This window comes from Scophthalmus maximus, chromosome 14, assembly GCF_022379125.1.
Source record: "Scophthalmus maximus strain ysfricsl-2021 chromosome 14, ASM2237912v1, whole genome shotgun sequence".
Taxonomy (NCBI): Eukaryota; Metazoa; Chordata; class Actinopteri; order Pleuronectiformes; family Scophthalmidae; genus Scophthalmus; species Scophthalmus maximus.
Genome location: NC_061528.1, coordinates 4,292,780 through 4,310,299, shown reverse-complemented (window position 1 = coordinate 4,310,299; position 17,520 = coordinate 4,292,780). Strand labels below are relative to the sequence as shown.

At 49.3% G+C, this 17,520-nt stretch overlaps 1 protein-coding gene across 7 annotated transcripts in view; it reads right to left on the bottom strand.

The window, feature by feature from the left end:
- sema5ba (sema domain, seven thrombospondin repeats (type 1 and type 1-like), transmembrane domain (TM) and short cytoplasmic domain, (semaphorin) 5Ba) overlaps positions 1 to 17,520 on the bottom strand; it is a 128,424-nt gene that overhangs the window by 78,347 nt on the left and 32,557 nt on the right. The window lies entirely within an intron of this gene.

Below are 17,520 nucleotides of genomic sequence, written 5' to 3'. Positions count from 1 at the left end.
CGTCGTTTTCTCGCTAATGCTTCGATCGACGGCGAATTATGAGCTCGGTTGAGTTGCAAGTCAACCGCATTGCCCCGCAATCAATCATCCCTTTCACTGCGGCTGCGAGCTAATTAGGCAAATGCACACGGCGCCCGTGTTTGTCATTGAACGGCGGAAGGCGACGCAGGCCGCTGGAAGTGTTCAGTGAACTGGGCTCTCGAGTTTCAGTTTCAAGTTAAAGGGCTCCGCCGCCGTTGCTACGGTTACGAGTCAGGAAGAGGAAATACAACCCAGGAACACCTGTCAGTTTCAGGTGTCGCGCTCCCTCCTCCTCATCATCATCGTAGGTTTTCTGGACGTGTCCATGGACAGTTGTGTTTGGCGTTTGGTGCAGCATCGATCACTCTGATCTGGTCTTCTCCGCACCCATACAGATTTATTGTATTTGAAAATGATGTTTATTATGTGTCACCAAAGTTTCATTCATGCACTTCGCCATCCAGACGGAAATGTCCGACCCACAGAGAGAAGAAGAAGGGATCACGTCACGTCTGTATTGTCTCCCTCTTCTACCTTTGCTTCCCAGTCATTTCATTGTTTTCCAGACTCTATAAGTTCTGTCCCAGACTTCAGGGGCCACGACGGACGAAAGCAAAACGAGGCGGTCTGGGTTCTACGGCGGATTTCTCATTCGCCGTCGCCGTCCTGTTCCGACGTGACTGCTTTCGCCTGGCAAAGGAGCTGCAGTCGCTCACGGCTCGAAAGTTTGTCGCCGCGGTGCAATGGTCCCTGGGATAGATTGGGCCGGGAAGGATCCACCTGTTGGATCCCATGTCGCTCGGGGAGGGAAAAGACGAATGTGTCGGCCGCGCTTGAAGAAGCCTTGGGACCTCAGATTCACGATCGGCCTTTTAACTGTATGGGGTCAAATGACCGTTCACCTGCACTGTGTGCAATTTCCTACTTCTGCCCATCAGCTGGCCACCCATGTGACCTGCCTGCAGAGCTGTTCCCCACGAGGTCCCATTGAGAAATAAGGACGGTTTCCGATTGTCCACACTGACTTGATCATTTCGAGGTTCCCTTCTACCTGGGCCTTGTCTCCTATTAACACTCTGTGATCCGGCCCGACGACCAAGTCAACTGCCTTTTAGCACCAACGGCCATTTGCTGCTTGGGTTCCGTTACCAAAAAGATCGCCTTACAGTGAAAAGGACCCGAGACGCCGCCCGAACGCAGACGACAGTGGTCTGACGCGAGTCCAGCTTCTTGGCGCTTTGCGGATCCCAGCGGACCTCGTGAGGCAACGGAGAGCTCGCCGTCAGACCTCCTCCCTGTTCATTTGATCGATGGGGAATGGCGAATGGACTGCACTTAGACGGCGCTTTAATCTCCACGACCACTCGAAGCGCCTCACGCTGCAATTCACACTCACCCATCTGCACGCATTCACCCGGCACTTCTCTACACTGCACATCATTCACACTCCATCAGGTGCATTTTTTTACGGGTTCAGTGTCTCGCTCGAGGAGGAGCCGGGGATCGGACCCACTTTCCTTCTGGTTAGTGGACGACCCGCCTCATCACATATTCACATGTCACTCAGGCCTTAGTCCCTTTCTGTAGGACACGACGTCGTAGATTGACGGGCTGGTGACGCGTTCAGGGTCTGAGCGTTTTCCGACGGTTTCTCCCATCGGTTGTTTTGTCCCAAACGAGAAAGAGCACTTTGGGGCTGCGGCGGTGATTGTGTTTGTTTGGAAAAAGGTATTTTGCCATTTCATTTGGAGGTCTTCAGTTTTTTGTTTTTTTTAACCCAGCAAAGTGGAGCGCAACAAGATTGAATCCGCACAAACAGACGAGCTGTTGTTAAGGGCTGGGATTCCTCAAAAAAGACATCATAATAATAAAATACACACCTTACAAATTTATTCCATCCGAACCAGATCAGAATTCTCGGTGAGCGAGTTCTTGTTTTTTTTAAATGATGGAGTCAAACCTTCCCCCTGGCTTCACTTTCCTATTTTTCAATCTCGTCTTAATCTCGAGACACATGCCCGGAAAGCTCCTCCGTCGTTTTTATTTGTAAATCACGTCGCGCCGATACCCGCTCGGCACAAGTGAAGCGGAGCGTCTTCTGTTGTTCCGATTGCTGTAGCAAGGCTTTTAATGAAAACCTGGAAGAAGGACCATATGTTCCCAGTTTTGACAAAGTCCTGATTTGTTTCAACACTGAAAACACCCCTGCCTCTGTATTAATGGTATATATATATATATATATATATATATATAATTTTAAAAAAGGAATCACACCTTCAGCAGACTCTACATCCAGGTTTTCTGAGATTTCCGTCTCTTCGGAGAGAGACAATTTAGGATGACGCAAGATTTAAGTTCCTGGTTGAAATCATTTGGGAACATTGTGCTTACAGAGCAAGAGTTATGATGAGAACAACCCCCCCCCCCCCCCCCCTCATTTCTATAATCTGCAGGAGCAGTGTCGGCAGATGCTTAATTCACATCAAATCAGCGCCACCTGAAAAGTCAATGGCTGACTCTACAAATCCTCTCATTAGTCTAAAAGCTGGAGTGGGAGCAGCGAGGGCGGGAGATCGCGACAGACGAGCGGGCACTCCGCCGCAAACCTCCGACTGCGGTGGGCGAGCTCTGGACACACGCACACGCGCGGAGGGACCTGTACTGGTCGTCCTTCTGAAGAAGGTCCCATCATGCACGCGAGCACGCGCAGGCTTCTGGAAAAACTCCCGCCATGGACAGCTGGTCACACTCCACACTGGGTCACAGCGAGTGGGCAGAACTGAAGCATGCTGTGTGCCAACATCCACTCCTGAGAGGCCGTGCGTGTGTGTGTGTGTGTGTGTGTGTGTGTGTGTGTCTGTGTGTCTGTGTGTGTGTGTTTCTTGCATGGCCCTTTACGGCAACACCAAAGGGACCTGAGAGAGTCCGTCCAATTTCCCCCCCTGCTGTGTTTGGGATTAGCAACAGGTTGTCATCAAGGAACCAGGACGATCTATAGCTCTGAGGACGCTGTCCCCCCCCCCCCCCCCCCCCCCCACACACACACACACACAACTGATGCCTTTTAAAAAGACTCACTGAGCCACTGTTTGCCCACCAGTCATCCTGTCACGCGTCCTGCAGGACACAATGAGTCGATTAAAGGTGCACCGTATGCCGAGGGCCTCCAGGGTCCCTGTGCAGATTGGACTAATAGATGTCCAGGCACGTCTCTTTGTCAATAACTCGTTGACTTGGGCGAGGAGAGAGAGATTAACTGCCTAACAGTTGCAGTGAAAACTGAGGAGGAAGAAAAACATTTCCTAGTCCTTTAAATACATATATATATATATATATATATATATATATGTATATATATATATATATACTTACACCAACACAGTGCAAAACAGTCCAAAGAAAAAAAAGTCCCTGGAGTCAGCAGCTGCTGTACAATACATCCAAGTATTGGAAAGTGTTCATTCTTCATGTATGTGCGATGATGGAGGTCACAGCTTGCCGCGGAAAAACGCAAGAGCCGCAGACTTTGAACAACCCTCGTTACTCCTCTAACCATCTGAATAAACAAGAGCGGGACTCCGCTCGCTGTATCCAGGCAGCGTTTGGAAACAGAGATGCAACCTGAGGAACTTCTGCAACCTGGGGGGGGGTTTCTGAAAATACTCGCAAATTACTTGATTACATTTAAAGGGGCGGTAACCGTTTCTGAGGCGATACGCGCTTTGTAGCAATCAGGGAACATTCCCTCACGGTCCGTTCTGTCGCGTCTGTGCGCGTGCCGGGAAACAATCTGGGCTTTTAGCTCAGTTCAGGACCAACAAATACATCGGAAAGGAAAAAAAAATGGTGCGGACCGCACCACACAACGCTGCGACTGCAGTTTGTAAACATCACTTGTTGACACTTTGAAAAAAGACGCGCTAGCCGGTGGCGCTGCACCTCCGGGGTTGGGGCCTAGTGGCTAGCACGTCGGACTCTCACACCCGAGGTCAGAGCAGTACAATCACAACAACAACTGAAAGAGAAAAACAAGTTTTTTCTCCAAAATCGCATACTGCCCCTTTAAATACCATTGCCCTAAAATATTGCACTCATATACAACAGTGAGTAAAAAGAAATCTCTCACTCCTGGCTGTGTTTGTCTGTTGACAGGAGGCAAACAGTGTCTCGGCGGGATGCTTCAGCCTGGTAAACAAACCCGGTGCAGAGCAACACCCTGTTTTGTTTTTCTCTCCCGGTAGCTTAAAGTTAAAAAAAAAATAAATAAAATAAAATACAATGCCTTGGCTCCAAGATAATTTTGGAAAGTTCCTCCACAAACAAGGTAAGCTCTCCAATTTGAAGAAGAAGGAAGATGAGGAAACTCTTTATCCAGATGGCGGTCGGTAAATCTCAACCTCTTCCTCGGCGCCGGCTCCCGTAAGTCCCTGCCAATGCCAATGCCATGTATCTATGGCAACAGAGCAGCCAATTTGGTCGCCAGGCAGCGGGAACCAGGTTGAGTGTGCGTTTGGGCACAGACCCTCTCCACAGCCTCCACCCGGCGGGGAGCCGGGTGATGCGCAGCGCTGCGGAGGGCGGAGTGCTCCACGGTCGATGGAGAGCTGGAAACGGGCAAATGTGAGCGAGAGCTGTGGGGGATCACAGTGAGAGCACGTCGTGTATTTCTGAAACTTACAGCGAGTTGGATGACTCTTCATTGCCTTGTCTGTTCAAGGGAATTGGTAGATGGTCATGTGTCGGGCTCCTCCCGTAATAGTCTGCTCCCTTTCATATTTTGGCATTTTCACGACCGTTCTCCTGACTTGAGACAGATCGCCTGTGTCTTCAGCGATGCCATGACCGATCATTCTACTGACGTCGGGGGGGGGGGGGGGCGCAAGGAATCACAACTGCTGCTCTTCAATACGCATACTTTTTCTTTTGTCAGACGACAACTTTGTCGATCTTCAGTTTTGACCCGCTCCTCCACTCAGCTTTACCCTCTTGACCCCCCCCCCTCATTTCTTTCTCCCCCTCGCTCTCGAGACTCCGAGTCGAGGATCAGGAGTTTCCAGAGAGCACCGCGCCTCATTTCAACCTCGCCTGCGCGGGGAGTACACCTCTAATTACAAGTCAATGCTGACCCCTCCCCCCCAACACAATCTCATCCGAATCCATTACGACACATATGATTAAATTGCTTCTGGCCCATTGGGAAGCAGTTTGCCAACCTGGAAGAGAGAAGTGTCTTCACACAAGAAACGGGAGTGTTAAGGTGCAAAAAGACCAAAAACTAAATGTTTGTCGCGTTTAGAACGGGGAAAAAAAATTGTCATCCCAGATAGAAGATGAGAAATGTAATTGGCAATTTCTGCAGAGAAGCTCCCGGGGGGTCTTTTCCATTTGTCTTTGATTCGTTAGAAGTGATTAGTCATCATTGTTAAGCATCCTTTTTTGTTTTTTATAGCAGGATTCCAAATTAAGCCCCTCCAGAGCTTCAAGTGGATGAAAAAAAAGGATGTTGTTTCCCGCCGAGCGCTGCTGCGATCCTCCCAACGCTCATCATTAGCTTCCGTGGCCAATGTCTCCTCATCCAAAACAGCTCAAAGGAACTTCCTCTCTCTCTCGCTCTTGCGCGCGTGCAAAAAGAAATGAAAAAAAAAAAAAGACAATGAATTTGCAACAGGAGGAAGTGACACCTGTTTCCCCGAGGAACTAAACACGAGATCGGCGCCGCCCGACTCGGAATGTGAACGGAGCAGGTTTACAACAAGATGGAACGCAGCAGGAGTCGTTTCACGCGCGTCCTTTTTCATCTCCCCGTGTCGCCTCTACGCTCTCGGAGGAAGACGACGAAGAAAAAACCCCTGAGCAGAACATGTGTTCGTACATGCCGACCGTTTTAATCAAACCAACAAATCAAACCCACTTTACAGCGTGGTGATGAACCGCCGACAAGCCCGCTACGTCTGCATGTAGCCAGCATATTCCCATCCTATTCAAGGGGGGGGGGGGGGGTCGGCAAAGGCTACATTGACCGTGTCTAATTCGACTCAATGGCTCGACCCCACCAATCTCTTTAATGCCTGCACGGCGATGGTGGGGAGGGCAGGGGGCAGGAGCGTCTCAAGGGGAACGGGGCCCGACATGCAGACAACACACTCGGGGGTGGGGGGGGGGACGCAGGAATGTGCGGGGAAGAAGATGGCCACAGGGTGATAGAGAAGACTTTTCTCTTTCTCTTCTCGGGAAAAGAAAAAGAAGGGCGACGGCGGCGGGGTCACGGCAACGCATCCCCGCTTATTGAGACACAGGCACAACCAGCGAGAGGGGCTTCTCCAGGAATGAGGGAGGGTTTGACCTCGCACTGGATAGAGCAGTGTGAGTGTGTGTGTGTGTGTGTGTGTGTGTGAGTGTGTGTGTGTGTGTTTGTGGGGGGGGGGGGGGGTAACATTGAGTGACAGGGCTGATGAGGTGGCGAGGATGGCAGGCGCTGTCTGGATTGTGTCTGATATCAAATCAGCGGCATGTGGCGGATGAAGGCGTCGCGGCGCCGGAGGGAAGGTGCCACCTGATACACTCATATTGCTCTGGGACCTGACGGCGGAGACGGGATGTGAGAGGAGGCGGCGAAGCGAGGACAAAGAGGGAAAAAAGGACATTGGATATGCGCACATATCTCGTCCCCGCCGCAGACCAGTCTTACGTCGGCGGATCTGTGACATCTGAGGCCGGCGAGGTGAAGCTACACGCTCCAGAACGAGGGAGCAGGTAATAAGTGGAGACCTCGAGTCCAGAGTGATTTGTTTTCCCGGGGAGTGAGTGCTCACAGCTTATTGGTTCGAGGATGCAAATGACTAATTTGCATCCTCGAACCAATAAGCTGTGAGCACTAATTTGCAATTTGTTCCATTAGATCAAAACGCAGCGCGCTTGAATTACTCGTTCGTGTCCTGACACTGAAATAACTCCTTCGCTTAAATTAGGGCGGAAGCTGCTCAGAACTGAGGTCAGAGGTCACTGATCAGCCGGATCTCCAGCGGCAGCCTCACACGACCGAAATGGAAAAAAATGAATAAATCAATCAGTGATCAGGTAAAAAATCAATCAAATGATCGACGGAGTAGCAGTGAAATCAGCTTGACAACGACTATTTTCTAGTCAGAAATCTCACAATGTGCTTCTGAATTTGGACATGAGATGCGAAAAGGCACCAGAGAATATTAATTCCGTTTTCACTGTCTTCAAATAGACTCTAGTCAGAGCACACGTGCAGTATTCCAGAGTGTGAGAAGCTGCTTCATTAATTTTGAACAAATTGCACGAATAAGATTTGGTCCGGTTCCGGGAAAAAACACAGCGGCCGTGTTTCCGTCTCAAAGAGCGGAGCAGATCACAGCTCTTCAGATGTTTTTCACTCATTTTAAATCGCCAATTTCAGCGGAAACACTCTGAACAGATGATCGTACAGACGCCGGTTCTCGGTTACGGTAAACAAACCACTCGCTGTAACGGGAGCAGTCAGAAAACAATCCAGGAGCGACCGGGGGGGGGGGGGGGGGGGGGGGCTGACGCCAGAGAGACGGATAATGACGTCTGAACGGCCCGACGCCCGACTGGACCGCCGGCTTGAATCTGGACGAAGAAGAATGAGGACGTTTAATATTTCGTGAAGTGTGAAAGTTCTGAAAAAATACAAGCTGGAATGTCCTGATTGAACTGAAGGTTTTGATGTTTGGATAAAGTTTGAAAAATGTGGAAGGAGAAGAAGAGGGCCCAAAAATAAAAAACATCAGATTGTATCTCTCACACACACACACACACTATTCTCCCACTTTAAAACACACACACACACCTGTAACAGCCAGCCATCTTATACCCCTTCCACATCCCGGCCCGTAATAACACACTCCGCCTGGCCCTCAGAAACTCTATTAGGATTTCACTTGGCACTGTCAACCACAGTCTCACACCTTCATTCTCTCACACACACACACACACACACACACACACACACACACACACACACACACACACACACACACACACACACACACACACACACACACACACACACACACACACACACACACACACACACACACACACACACAGATATTATTTCTCTCTGTGTCTACCTGATACCGTTTCGCCGTGTGAACTGCGAGGCCCCGCGGGCCCGTATTGATTTAAACTCCCCCAACTCGATCAGAGGAGCTCGGCGGCTGAGAGACTCTCGCATTATAAAAGTCACTGTACGAGCCGAGCTCAGGCGCTTCTTCTTTTAAAGTGACGCGATCAGACAGAAGTTTTTCCGAAAACACGAAAGTGAGTGCAACAGGTGAAATAGCGGACCTGTGTTGTTGTACAGAGCTGCTGTGAATGTGGATTATAGAAAAGCAATCAGCGTTGATAATGTCTGAAGACGTTCACAGGAAGCAATCAACAGTGTGTAATGCATCTTTCTTTCAGTTCAGTTGACAAGAGAAATTGTTTTGTTTTTGTTATTTAAGTTATGTTTAATGGTCCGAATTCAATAATAGATATTCCATGATCTTTCCTTTCAAAAATACATTTCTGTCAGCTTTTTGTTTATGACAGTGAAATAGGTATAAAGAAATGCCCATGGAAAAATTCCAAGGGCCCAAATTGACATTTGCCAAATTTCAGATTTTGTCCATTCAATGGTCCCATAACCCAGAAACAGACATCACCATGATTATCAATGAGAGACAAAAGAAAAAGAAAAGAACAAAAGAAACCTTTGTTTCGTTTTCTTCCAGCCTCCAAAAATTCTTCAAATGAAACGAATCAAAGACGTAACGTGAGATGAGGCGTCACAAGAAGCGCTTCATTTTAATTGGCGCTTCATTTTTGATCATTTGGTAATTGACCAACCTGTTAAATCTATAGTTTCATATTCATCACATGAATTCAACAGAAGCTTTTCTGTTGCCGTCACTCGATTTACTACCAGAACGTCCTTTGCGTGATCGGCGCTACATTTCCAGCTTTCACAGTCGTGTCCTTTTCGCCGCCATTTAGCAGAGCAACGTGTCGGAGCGGACGGGTCAGAGGGTCGGCGCCCAGGTGACGAGCTGCCAGGGAGCAAAAAGACAGAGAGACACGACGCATCCGCAGCGTGACGCCGACGTGCCGTCCGCTCTGAGAGGACGTCGGCCCTTGTGAAGCCGAGAGGTCACAGAGGTCGTTGGTTGTTTTCTCCCCTGCAGGGTTTCTGCGCTTGCTCAAAAATAACAGCTGATTAGATATGAGATAAGAAAAAGGTAACCGAGGCTTTTAGGGGTCGACCAAGGAAGAGAAGGCAGACGGGACTTTTCCCGTTGAGTGTTTAAGTTTTCTACAGCAGGATTACTTCTTCTTCTTCTTACTTCTTCTTGTTGCTCTTCGCGATTAAACCGGCAACCGCAACCAACCGGCCCCCGCACACGGCCGATCATTTCATGATGTCATTAGTGGACGTCCAGGGCTGTGGAACGTGGCGCTGCAACTGACGATCCAGTAAACGATTATTAATCGACTACTATTTTGATAATCGATTAATCAAGTCGTTTTTATGGGGGGGGGGAGAAAAAAGAGAGTCAAAATTCATGAAATGTGAATCTTTTCTGCTTCCTTTGCTCCTCTGTGACAGTAAAGTTTTTCAACATTTAGTGACATCTTATGGACCAAACGACTAATCGATTGATGTGTGTCCTTTACAGACAGATGACTATTTGAATGGCTGCGTACTAAAGAGAAACATTTCCCCTTTTGTCGTCGTCACATTGTTGCATTTGTGAAGTATAATGTGATCTGTTATCATGTTGAGATGAAGCAGTTGGTGTTACCGGCCCTGCTCTCATGTGTATGTCACTTGAAAGAGCCCGGTGGTCTCTGACCTCCAGGGGCTTTTCACATCTGGCCTCTCTGCCACCCGCTTCATGCCTCCGTGACGAGCTGCAGACGCGGCGGCTCGGCTGATAGCGGCTGTCGACGCAAAGAGACGCCATCTCTTCACTTCAAACATCGAGGAGGTGCTGCGTCGCCGAGCATCGGAAGAGTCCTGGAGCGACTACATAAAAGACACTAACAAAAACACTGGATTGATTCACTTGTGCCACGGAGGCGCCCCCCCCCCGGCGAGGCGGCTGCCGCCTCTCGGTGCACAGGTTTCGCACAAAGTGTGCATAATTTGGCCGCGCGATCTGGATTTGCCTCTCCGTCCCCCTTTCTACTCGGGGAGCGGAGCGTGGCATCGCGAGGCAGCGGCTCACACGGCTCGCATTTATTAGCCTTCTGTCTGGAGGATGACACGACGCGCTCTGTTCTGATTAACTGAAGCGGACACCAAACAAAACACACACGCACACACACACACAGAGAGAGAGACGGCTGAGCCAGGCAGCAGTAATTGATGAGCAAATTTATTACATCTGACTTCAAAGAGGGGCCCCGGATCAAGACGCAGCACATGATACGGCGAGCGGAGGGAAAAAAAAGACTACAAACTACAGATACACGATAAGGGGGGGGGGGCTGTGCACGGTACGCAAACACCAACACGGATTCCACAAAAACTGTTCTGCAGCTAATTACGGAGGTTGCTGACGTGTGTTTGTGTTAATACGGTTTGCTTGGCTGTAATTATAACCCTTATTATTATTTGGGCCTCGTCTTCATATCCACGCGTGACGATACGCCAGTAGGAATTCATGTTCATTACAGTGAGTGAGAGGTTTTAGTCCAAATGCATAAATAACATCTATTTGCTTCCAGGTGTGGAAGTGATGATCGCTATCATTTTTTGGGGGGGGGTTGGCCTGGGACTTTCCAGCATGATGTATTGCCAAATTGCTGAGCTCTGGCTAACGCTACACAACGGAAGACACTTTATTTTTTATTTTATTAGCGATAAAGTCATTTGCACAAACAGCGGACACGGAGCAACGACAATTTCAATAATTTCGAGCTCATGTTTGGTCTCTTACGTGTGCTGATTAAGAAACAAAAACATAAGTGGCACTTTCTTCCCCAGCTAGTCTCCGACTTTGTCTGCGAGCTGATTGGTGCTGGGCAGGTTCAGAACAGTGAGTTGATTGGATCTAAGTTTCTGGAAACTGTGGCTGGAAACGAGACTGATGAGAGAGACGAGACCCAGATATGCTAAGAAGCAGAAGGCGCCTCGAGCCAGACACACAAAACCATCAATCTCGACGCATAAATTGGACAAATATCATGAAAGGCTGCAACCGATGATCATTTTCTTTTCATCATCAACTGGTTCACTGATTGTTTGCTCTGTCCAACCAATGGCGCGACACGAATTCTGGGAGCAAATTTGACATAACAGGCGAAAGCAGAAAATCCTCACGACTGAGAAGAAGGGACCCGGATAATATTTGGCATTTCGCTTTTGTCAACAATCTAAATGACTAATTGACTAAAGGTCTTGGCAGGAAAATGAAGCAAAATCTTTTTTTAAAGATTGGAAAGGTGATCAAAAGCGAATACATTTCCCCGCCGTCCCATCGCAGTTGATTAGAATCCGCCCCGTGCGCCGACGCGGCAATTAAGTGGTGTGTTAGTGAGCGTGAAGGGGGCACCACCGCCCCTCGCCAGCCAGCGGGAGAGGAGGGGGGGTGCGGAGTGTTATTAGCAGTGGTGATCCACAGCCGTGATCCCATCAGCAGCAGTCGTACTCAGGGACTGACAGGGGGGTGCGATGGAAAGACCCCTCCTCAAACCTGGCTGGATTCAATTTCACAGGCTGCCCCCCGGTCACTCACCCCTGGACGGCCGGGCAGGATCGCATAAGCACCCATAATAACACACACACACACACACACACACACACACACACACACACACACACACACACACACACACACACACACACACACACACACACACACACACACACACACACACACACACACACACACACACACACACACACACACACAGCTCCAGATGTATAGAACGTAACACAAAGACCTTTAGAGTTTTGAAATCGATAATTGAAAAAAGAAAATTGTTAATGTTTCGGCTTCGGCCGCCGCTGAGACATGAAATTAGATCACGGAGGCCCAGTTTTGAGAGATCTGTGAATGTGAAGGCTCCTCAGATGCCAAAGACCCTGCACAAGGGTTTCAAATACTAAATTATGACAGAGGCATTTGGACTCAAACACCACCAGCACTCACGACACAGAGTTATGCACATTGCAAGTATATTTGACGCCGGGCCTTGCCAGATGACGCTGGGTTGTATCGCAACAAAAGTTGAGAGATGAGGGATCAACGTCTCTGCCGGGCGACGCTGAGTTTTTCTGCCAAAGCCGGATGCGTGCGAGCGGTCGGACCCTTGTTGGCCTGAACATGCCCTGTAGCTGTTTCCCATTTCCTCCAGTGGTTGAAAGCGAAATGAAGCCAGAATGAAGATGGGTGAGTGTTCATTTTCTTCACCGTGAGCCGTTGGGTAACTGGTACCTCATTCTGGATTATTTTAAAAATCAACCGGACGTCGGCCTTTGATACGTTTAGAGAAGAGATTAGAACCTTCAGACAAGAAAGAGAGCAACCGGCAACGACGAATGTTGAAGGTCAAAGGCCGCAGTTCATACGAAATGGAATTCATTTGGATATTAACCACTGTCACGACTCCTGGAAACATAATCACTGACTGAATCATGTTCTTCTTTAACGAGGTACAGGAGCCGAGTCACCGGGAGGCGGTAGGATGTCCCACCAGAGACCTGGGTCAAAAAAATCACTTTGGTAAAGGGAAGATGGTGTTTTTCGTAGATACAGTTTGAATAATAATGAAGATATGAACTATTTCCTGTATCAAAACAGGACCACAATCTTTCCTTGACGTCAACCAAGTGCTGTGAATCCCCAAAGCCTCTCCATTCGTGTGGACGTTGCACAGAAAAACATCTAATACTATGAAAGATAAATATGTCGCCTGCGATCATTTGCAATCGACACAACGTAGATCACCTTTTGGTACGAAAAGTCATGAGGTGTCGGACGGGGCTTTTGAAATCGCACTCCTGCAGCGCGGCAGCGGGCGGTCATCGCCACGGTTACAATAATTATCGCACAGTTAAGGTTGACAAGGAAATGAAGGGCACTCTGACCCACCCATCCACCCCCCGGCTCCTGATGAAGACTGTACACCATATCTACATCAGCTAACTCGCTCCACTGCAGCTGACAGACTTCATAAAAGCTTCCATTCATTTGAATTCCTTATTTATTTTATGAAAAAGTTTGTGGGGTTTTCTGGAAAGAGTAACCAGACTGTCTCTCTCTCTCTCTTCCACGTCCTTCTGTTCTATTTCTGGAGAGGAACCCTTCTGCTCCCTGTCGGCTCCCGTCTCCCCCTCCTCCGCTGATACATCTGAACTGTAACTCTGCCGACAACACTGAAAAAAACCCCCCAAAGCGACAGCTTTTCTCGCAGGGACGCCGGGCGGAGACTCGTTGGGGGTCAATGCACCGCGAAGTGCGTTCCCATGGCCCGGCTGGAGTTGGGTCTCCAATGTTTTATTTCTGGGGAAGCGAGAAATCAGTCACTGCAAACCAGATGATGAGGAGGAGGAGGATGATGATGATAACTAAGTGCCGTCTCTTCATTAATGCTGCCACGGGTAGTCTCTCCGCACCGAGCCCCATTAGACAGAGCCGGCCCACTGGAGCACGCGGCGTGTACCGCGGGTTTTAATTGACAACGCGGGCGCACGTGGGAACAGGACCGGTCCCGGCGCGTGACTGATCAACGCATAAATGCCAGCCTGCTCCCCACCGGGGAGGGGGGGGAGGGGGTCTGAATTTCGAGGGAGAACGATGCAAATCCATTTGAATTCGTATTCAAAAAGGAAAAGTGTCAAATTAAAAAGTGGAAAACAAAGCCACGGCCGGTACAGATTCGAGAGCACGACCTCATCGACGCGTCGCTCCACGCACGCACGCACAAACACACACACACGAACACACACGCGCACGAACACACACACACGAACACACACACACGAACACACACACGCACGCAGACACACACGCACGCACACGAACACACACACGCACGCGCGCACGAACACACACGCACGAACACACGCACACAGCCGGACTGTGTCAAAGTGACCCCCCACCGGCCCGCCTGGCGACAGGCTTGTTGCCCGGGTTTAAAGAGATCTCTGTGTCTGCGCGAGCTCCTTCGCTGTCTGCGGAAAACGTGCTGTCGAGGAAAACAGAAAAATAATAAGCGAACAAATAGGGACAGAGAAATTGGGTATCAAGGTTTGGTAAAAAATGGCACAGCGATCGGTGCTGTAATGTGTCATTTTTCGAGTCTAACAAAAAGAATCTGTTGATGTCGTGAGGTAGCGTTCGCCGCAGCCTCTCCCAGATAGTATGAATCATTCAGGAGGTTTTCACTGGGAAAACATGTAAACGGAATAAAAAGTCAATTGTTAATCACTTCTGACAGAGAAACCCACAGCGACCCAGTTGAATGGATTTGATTTAAAACTAAAGATGTCTCTATAGGTTTTGAAAGTCGTGGCAAACATTCGGGATGAGATAAGTACTCACTCAACAAAATGTATGAAGCGGGTCTTGTCGTTTCAATGTAGCAACGTTACGAAATAGAAAGCTGTCAGACAAAACTGCTCCTCCGTTTTTTTATTTTCAAACAGCGCTTCACACAAAACGAAACCTCATGTTGGGTGTATGGGGAAACACAATCAACATTTTTTTCACAGTTTTATGACGTTTCATGGACCGAACAACCGATGGAGAAAACAATGGACAGCTGAGTCGAATGTAAGAGAATAACCGCTAGTTGCAGTGACCTCCTCGTAATGGTGTCGACCTGTTGCTGGTGTCCTAGGTGTGCATGCAGCGACGCCGGATTGAATCGCAATTGTGCCATGGCACTCGTTCTTGTGCGAATGTAATTATGGGCCGATTCTCAAGGCCTCTGCACGCAAGGCTGCGATCTTCAGCTGCGCGACGGGGACACCGGCAGTCGGCCGACGACGTGTCTGACCCCGTTAATCTCCGCCTCCGCTCCACGCAGGAGCGGCGCCATTAGAGAGCAGCCATGTGCCCCCCCCCCCGGCGACTCCGGGGGCCCTGATCTGCGGCGGACAAACCACTGATGCGGAACCCTGCTGGTGTTTGAGCGGGGCATGGAGTGATGGAGTGAGGTAGAGAGACCATGACACAGAAGGAGCGAGAGAGAGAGAGAGGAGAAAAAGAAAGCGTGTGACCGGGAGAGCAAGAGCTGCTGTTCCCACCGAATCCATCTTATTGGATTCTGGCCGCGGGCATTCATCACCCTCCGCCGTTGTGCCACTCGGGGACCAGCCGCGGGACTTTAATAAAAGCCGCCAGCAAAATCGGCAGATCTGTCGAGGTCCGCCAGTGCGATTCCGAAAATGTAGGGAATTTCTTTTGGTAGAGGCATTTCATTTTGCTGTCGGTGTCGTTGTACGACCGCTCTTGCGCATGCTCCCTGCTCGCAACGAAACGGAGGCGAGGGCGCCGCGCGAGCGCGAGCGGGTCGGCAGTGTCACCAACTCACGTAGCTCTTCATTCCGTAGTTCCTTAAAGACATTTTCAGGCTTAAATGTTGGTTTCCATGGTATGAAGGATGAATAATAGGAATCCATCTACCTGTTCTTGTTCCGTTAGAAGTGGTCCTCTGGTGCGCCATCGGCGGCTCACCATGTGTTTTCCCTCCGTGTTCTCTTTCGCAGAAGCAATTTCGGCGCGTCGCTCGTCACACAGAGGAGCCTCTATATATGCAAACAGCGTCTCTCCAGCAAACCTTATACAATTACTGGAGGCATTAATGCGAGACACCCACGTGGAAATCCCTTTCAACTGACCTAGTTTAAGAAAAGAACACTTTTGCATTCTGCATTGCATAAACAATGACAGAGTGACTGTTTGATTGATCAAACAGAAACTATGAAATTATGTTTAAAGAATTTGTCTTTGGTTGTTCCCGGAAAGTTCCAATGTTGAAACTTTTGACCGAATCTTTGACTTTGAAATCACTGTTCAATCCCTCCCCAAGGCTAAAAAACACATCACTTCAAGATGTACGATCTGCTAAGCAAACGGAACAACAGGTTATCACAATGGCACGTGACGAACGATCACTGAAGGAGAGAATATTTCTAACATCCCCTTGGATCTCGTGTTCCCGTCGGGTCCCGTGACACAGACACACAGACACACAGACACGTCTCGTTCCCCTTCACGTGGCCAATCAAGATTCATCTCATGTGACAGCTCGACGGCTAAAAATACAACTGTTAATGCGGTAAACACACACTGCCAATGTAATCAGCCAACAACCCAGGGGTTCTGTGGAGAACAAACACTCGACGCACAGACAATACCCTCGACCACACTTGTCTTGGTCCTCTCTTTTCAGATTTGACTATTAAAAATCAATCAGCTGTCGGTTTGGATTGGAAAGACCAACCGGACCGACTATGGTCCAAAAACCATAATCTCTCATACCATAACCAAAGAGACGCTCGTGTCGCAAGAGTCGGTCCGGGGAATCCACATGGATGTATGACATTCCAATGTTCTCCGCGAGAGAACGCGGCACAAACTTTTTTCCGGCGAAGGCAAAAAGGCAAATTGCAGCTAAATGACCCCGTGAGCCACGCTGCCGCCATCATGGACGCCCTGCTGCCTCGGGTCGGCCAGGTACACGCGCCGTGTTCTCCCGAACGTTGCCTCATTTGCAGGAGGATGAACGCCGTCTCTCGCACATCAGCCCCCCCCCAGGACCCCCACGAGCACGGGAGGTTGATCTCCGGCGGCTGTGACAGCCGTGGCGAATGAGTCACGTCCTGCCAGCCCCGGTGTCGGCACATATCTACATTTGATATGTTGTTTTTTTTTTTTTTTAAAAATCGCTTATTTATGTTTGAGATTGCCGGAGCACTTTGAGCTGCCAAGAGGAGCACAATGCGTTTGAGCTGTCAGAGGTTTAAACTTTCAAGGCAGAGGAAGGAGAGCGAGAAACGAAGCTTCCTTTGTTGCACGCGTTTATTTGAAGACGGTGAACTGCGAGGATCATGAAGTTATCATTGAAACAATAAGAGGCTGCCAAAGGAGGATTTTTGACTAAATCCTCTATCGCTCCCGAATGGTGCCGGTGTTTTCCTCGAACGTCCCGCCTCAAGTGAGACAGACGATCGGGCCGCTGCTTCGCATAATCACAGCGGCTGTAAATTTAAAAAAAAACCCATTGTGATGTGATGAGAAGACGAGAAAGAAAAACATCCTGTATCCTCGTTTTAATTGCCGCGCGGCCTCGCAACACAGTTTCTCGTTAGGGAGCCGGAGTCTGATCACTGGTGGCACAACACGACACGACACAGCAGCAACTGTACGCCATGCGTTTGTGATTCCCTAAGAAGAGAAGCCGTCACCCTGGGGGGGGGGGGGGGGGGTTCTGTGTTCTGTGAATGAGGAGTTT